A 6,328-nucleotide genomic window follows, 5' to 3' on the forward strand; every position below is an offset into this window, starting at 1 on the left:
TCACAGTTACTGTATTTGGAATCATCCCTATATTTTACAAGGATGATGGATTTCATTTAGGTATACAATTCCCTCCACTGCCCTCTACTTTATACTGCAACACATCTAATTTCCCATCTGTGATTAACAAAGTACATCTCATCCATCTCATCTTATTCACAACATGACGACAACTGATGACTCGTCCATCCTCAAAACAGTAACCACAGTACAACAGTACTAGACAACAGCCAGTTTGAGGCTGGTGAATCATCCTTTAAGTGTGAGTCTCTTCAAACTACTGGTGGGAAGTACCCACCAGTAGTCCCCTGGTCTAATGAACCATCTCCAACTTGTAGTGGACTAGTCCAGGGCTAACTTTGGAACACAATCCCAGCTCAACGCACATTCCTGGAGTAGTTTCCTATGCAGTGAAGTGAGTGGCTGAGGGTCTGTGTTTGAATAAGGCCAGACAGGCAAGCTCGGTCCCAAACTGTTTCCACAGCGCAACTTCACCATCAATGGCTTCCCGACCGCGGGCACCACAAGGCCCGGGGGAGAGCTTTCCATGGGGGATACCGTGATCAGCGAATCAGGGCCAGCCCGGAACAACGAGAGCAGCAGACACAGAGTTTAGAGTAGAGATCAAAAGCAGCTTAGAGGACTCAGGGAGTCGTATTTAGATGTTGGGACACAATGTGAAGCCCTGGTGCACAAATTAAGAGACACGTTCACATCCACACACACATCCACATCCACACACAATAGCACATCACACACACGCACACACTAGAAACAAACATACACACACACACACACACACACACACACACACACACACACACACACACACACACACACACACACACACACACACACACACACACACACACAGAGGAAGACATCATACACATTGGACAACCTAGAGACAGGCAAACACACACACACACACAATGATACATCATACACATTAGATGCAATAGACAAACACAATAACTCAACATGCACATAGACACACACACACACACACACACACACACACACACACACACACACACACACACACACACACACACACACACACACACATACACACACACACACACACACACACACACACACCTTACATTGCAATAGTGCATCGACAATGATTTCCTCAACAACTTAATGCACACACACACAAACACGAGGACACTTTTACCATTTACTCTGACATATCTCTAAAATAAAGATATTTTCAACCGTGCACACACACACACACACACACACACACACACACACACACACACACACACACACACACACACACACACACACACACACACACACACACACACACACACACACACACACACACACACTGTGCACTCACCCCTGAGTGAGCCCTGCATGGCTGCCTCTCGGTCCGTCCCCTTGTGTCCAAGTACAAAGTAAAAAGAATCACTCCACTCTGCGTGAGTTCAAAATCCTTCTCCCGCTCTGCCTCTCTGTTTCTCCCTTTCTGTCCGTCCGTCGTCACTCTTCAACGGTCCAACTTCCTCTCTTTGTCTCTCTCACATAGCACGACACAAGGACTTTTTTTTTTTTTACAATGGAAGCCCTCTCTTCTCTTCCCCTGCTCCCACTCCTTCTCTCTCTCTCTCTCTCTCACTCTCTCCCACTGTGCCTCTCAGCTTTCCTTCCCTGCTGCCTGCCTTAGCTCCACCTCCCTCCCTCCCTCCTCCCCCCCCCAGTTCACCTCCTTATTCCCCGCTCCCACTGACACACACACACACACACACACAAACTCTCCCCCGCACAAACTCAAGACTCACTCCCACATGCACTTTCAAACACATAGCAAACTCACTCATAGATAAACACAGTCATAGGCTAACACACATTATGTCTTTCTTCCTCCCCCCCACTCTCTCTCACACACACACACACACACACACACACACACACACACACACACACACACACACACACACACACACACACACACACACACACACACACACACACACACACACACACACACACACAGTGTTTATCTGCCTTTTCCCTCTCTCCAGTCTCCTTTACTCTCCCTGGTCATTGCTTCCTGTCTCTGTACAATAATACATAAGGGGTCCTATTGGGGTTTATGCAGGGGCAGCTGAGATTTTGAGACAGGGGGCGGGATGGTGGCCGGGGGGGTGCATAAGGAACATCCCCCACCCCCCCAGCCCCCCCCACCCCCCCCCACCATCCGAGCAACATCTGTCCCGCAGTGTAGCTCTGTCCTTTCTGCGATTATCAAAAGAAATCTGAGATGAGCGAGGGAGCGAGAGGGAGGAAGGGAGGGAGAAAGAGGGGAGAGAGAGAGGGATGGGAGAGAGACAGAGAGACAGAGAGAGAGAGGGAGAGAGGGAGAGTGGAGAGAATGAGGAAGGAATAGAGAGTGAAGAGGGAGGGAGAGAGGGCGAGAGGGGGGGGGGGAGGCAGAAGTGGGGGATGGTCAATTAAGGTCGACGGGGTAGAATTACGTGAGCGATTTTTTTCTGCACATCTGTACTATACATTCTGCTGCTCTGTCCCTGCTATACTGGCTGTTGCGTAACCCACCCGCATCTGCTGGGGAAATAGATCAATTAGTTAACGCAGCATAAACCAGCCCTGGTGCTCAGTGGACATCAATGCCAACACACGGGTGTGTGTGTCTTTCGACGAATCAAACGGGAGGGGGGCGGGGGGGGGGTATAGAGTTGTCAGATACAGTATAGCTGACATTTGAAGACTCTGCCGGACACACACACACACACACACACACACACACACACACACACACACACACACACACACACACGCACACACACACACACACACACACACACACACAACTTGAATCTATGCGCACACACCATTTTTAGCCCTGCTGCAACCCAAAGCCGTTGTGGTTTTATTGCCCGGCGCTGCCATGGAAAAGCAGTAACACTAACTGAGTGATTCTGGAAGGAAAACAGAAGAAAAGAGTGAGATAGAAAGACTGTGGGGGCAGGTAGCGCACACACACACACACACACACACACACACACACACACACACACACACACACACACACACACACACACACACGCACACACACACGCACACACCTCTATTATGCCAACAGTATACTCACAATTAATTTGTAATCGGAGTCTCTCTCTCTACCTTAATGTCTCTCCACCTTCTCCAGTAGTTGGCAGAGGCTGACCGTCATCAAAGTGAGCTCAGTGCAACCCTGAGCATCAACACCTCCCTGTCATTAATACGGCTAACGATGGCATGCTGCTAAAAATAACGTGCGTGGAAAGGGGGAATTTCCACTGCAGCCTGCCTAATAAACACCTCGAAGTTACGTTCTCGATGCATGACACGCACAAAAACAAACACATAAACACACACATACAAACACACAAACACACAAATACAAACACAAACACACAAACACACAGGCGAATAAAACAAGATAAAACAAAGTGACATCATCTCACACGCTGGAAAATGAAATAAGATGCACTTAAACTACTGAAACGAATAAGGAGACATATTGAAGTACTTTGGATGAAGTTTAAAGATTGGATTAAGGATGGAAGAAGCCAAACAGAAGGCGCAGAAATTATCAGTATAACTAAAGTCAATAACTACACGGGAATGGGCCACAAGACATGAGCTGGAGTTTGAGACATGGCTTGGACTTGAGGTTATGGACTGTATTTCAAGACTAGTACTGTTCTTTATGACTGCAGGACTTGTTAGAAACACATGAAGCCGGTCAAAAAAACACACTCGTGTGTAAAGCAAACACTGACACACAGGTGTGTGCATGGACACACCTTCAAATGCACACACCCACGCACACACCCACACACAGACGAATGCACACACACACACAAACACACACACACACACACACACACACACACACACACACACACACACACACACACACACACACACACACACACACACACACACACACACACACACACACACACACACACACACACACAAAGAAATGCATAATGCATGAAATGCAACTGATTCCAAGGCTGATGCCAATGCTCCTGCCATATAATTAGCAATTACATTTCTAAACTGAATGCAAGATCAAGGTTTGCAGTTCAAATTGCTTGACATTACCTCATCTTAACTATTGTTCTCCAGGTTAACACCCAGACAATTATCAGCATGAATTAATGACCATACACACAATAAAGAGTTGAATGGGACCATTAACAGTGGGATCTTCTTAGATCTCGTTGCCAATGACAGACAAGGACAGCTGACCTGAGAAGTTGGACTGCTGGATTGGACTTAAGAGAGAGGCAGAGAGGAAGAGAAGGACAGCAGCTGGCGCGGTTGGGACCAAGTCCTGCTATCTGAACACATTTCTAACATACATGCACTCATTTAGCACTCAGCATCGGGAGCTGTGGCATGAGAGATGGAAGTATGTGTGTTGTGTTGCATTGGTGGTGGACATGGGGGTGTTAAAACATATGCACGCAAATGGATGCAAGCGCACACACACCAAAACACATGCACACACACCAAAACACATGCACACACACAAACACACACACACACACACACACACACACACACACACACACACACACACACACACACACACACACACACACACACACACACACACACACACAGACCAAATTCAATACAGCTATAATCAAATAGTAAATAAACTAAATTATAAATAAACCATGTTAAATCCTTAAGCTATTGAGTCGACGGTTGCTTTGGAAAGAAGGGACACTTTTAAGAGTTGAGCTTGATAGAAGAATACTGTATACAATTAAACTGTGTGTACAGTAAAATAAGATTTGATTCTATATATTGCTATTGCAAGCATTGAACCCCGCCCCCCCTTCTCTTCTGTGCCCTTTTCCTCCTCTTCTGCTACTGTCATGTGTGTGTGTGTGTGTGTGTGTGTGTGTGTGTGTGTGTGTGTGTGTGTGTGTGTGTGTGTGTGTGTGTGTGTGTGTGTGTGTGTGTGTGTGTGTGTGTGTGTGTGTGTGTGTGTGTGTGTGTGTATCAAAGTGACCGGGACAAGTTTCTTTCTGCGTAGTCCAATTCATAGCATTGATCAATGTCCTACAAAGCAGAGGGAACAAAGCAGAGAGAGAGAGAGAGAGAGAGGAGACAGAGAAACCTAGAGAGAGAGAGAGAGGAAGGGAGAGGTGGGGGGGGGGGAGTTACGGGAACATTCAGACATTCGGAAAGAAAGAGAGATAGTTAGATAAACAGAGACGGAGAGACAAAGAGAGAGAGAGAGAGAGAGAGAGAGAGAGAGAGAGAGAGAGAGAGAGAGAGAGAGAGGGAGAGAGATCAAGGAGAAGAGAGAGACAGAGAGACGGAGACAAAGCGGTGGAATGACAGAGATAGCCAGTGAGGGGGGAGAGAGAGAAAGCGAGGGGGAGAGTGCGAGGGGGAGATAGAGATCAACAACAGAAGTAGGAAAAAAAAAAAAAGGGGGGGGGTGGAGGGTGGAGGGCGTGAGTCAGCAAATATTGAAGGTCAACGGCATCAAGAGAAAGCCTTTTGTCTGACGGAGAATCCTCCCTCTGCCCTCCCCCCGCTCTGGTTCTCTTACTCCGCAACGACGGGCCGCACTCACCTCCTGGAGGTCTGGGGAAGATAAGGGGGAGACGCGCGGCTCTCATCCCAGGGCCCTCACTCCTCCCGGGGGGCTGGGGGTCGTCGTCGTCGTGGTACCCCGAGTGGCCCGGGCCTGGAGACACGGAGACACAGGTGGAACACATTGACTCAGTGCAGATGAGATCAGACATTCATTTCTGTTGCAGTCATTGGGAAGTTAAATTGAACCCGAGGGGTCGCTCTAATGGGGGTCTCGGGGGGCAATACCGCCCCCTTTTGGAGGGACACATACATAGCCCTTGAAGAAGGAATACATAATATATATAACACACACACACACACACAGACACACACACACAAAGACAAAATGGTGGAGGATTCTCAGATCTGCATCACTTGAGACGGTTTCCTCCCTCCTGACTTTATTTCACTTTCTCACCTTTCCTGCCTTCCCCTCAGTAACTCCCCCTCCTTCTCCCCCTCCTCCTCCTCCCCCTCCTCCTCCCCCTCCTCCCCCTCCTCCTCCCCCCCCCTCCCTTTCCCCCTCCTCCCCCCACCCTCCGGCTCCCCTGGGTGCAAAACTAACAGCTGGGGAGGTAATCCATGCCTTCATCAAAGCCGGGTAAGCGCTGTGGTATGGGGGGGGGCTATTGATTCTGCAGACCCCCCCCCCCAAGCCTTCACTCACTCCCTCCCTCCCTCCCTCCCTCCCACTCCCCCTCCC

The 6,328-nt window shown here is 48.7% G+C and overlaps 1 protein-coding gene across 2 annotated transcripts in view; it reads right to left on the bottom strand.

Annotated features, from left to right (window-relative positions):
* LOC130405205 (leucine zipper putative tumor suppressor 2 homolog) overlaps positions 1 to 5,721 on the bottom strand; it is a 23,015-nt gene extending 17,294 nt beyond the window's left edge. Inside the window, exon 1 of one of the 2 annotated variants that reach the window (XM_056610236.1) lies at positions 5,624 to 5,721. The gene's annotated coding sequence lies outside the window, so the exon portion shown is untranslated. Of the gene's footprint in view, positions 1 to 1,351; positions 1,630 to 5,623 lie in introns of those variants that run through there. The other variant, XM_056610235.1, reaches the window with a different exon arrangement.
* Between the last annotated feature and the right edge of the window lie 607 nt (positions 5,722 to 6,328).

This window comes from Gadus chalcogrammus, chromosome 15 (assembly GCF_026213295.1).
Source record: "Gadus chalcogrammus isolate NIFS_2021 chromosome 15, NIFS_Gcha_1.0, whole genome shotgun sequence".
NCBI lineage: Eukaryota > Metazoa > Chordata > Actinopteri > Gadiformes > Gadidae > Gadus > Gadus chalcogrammus.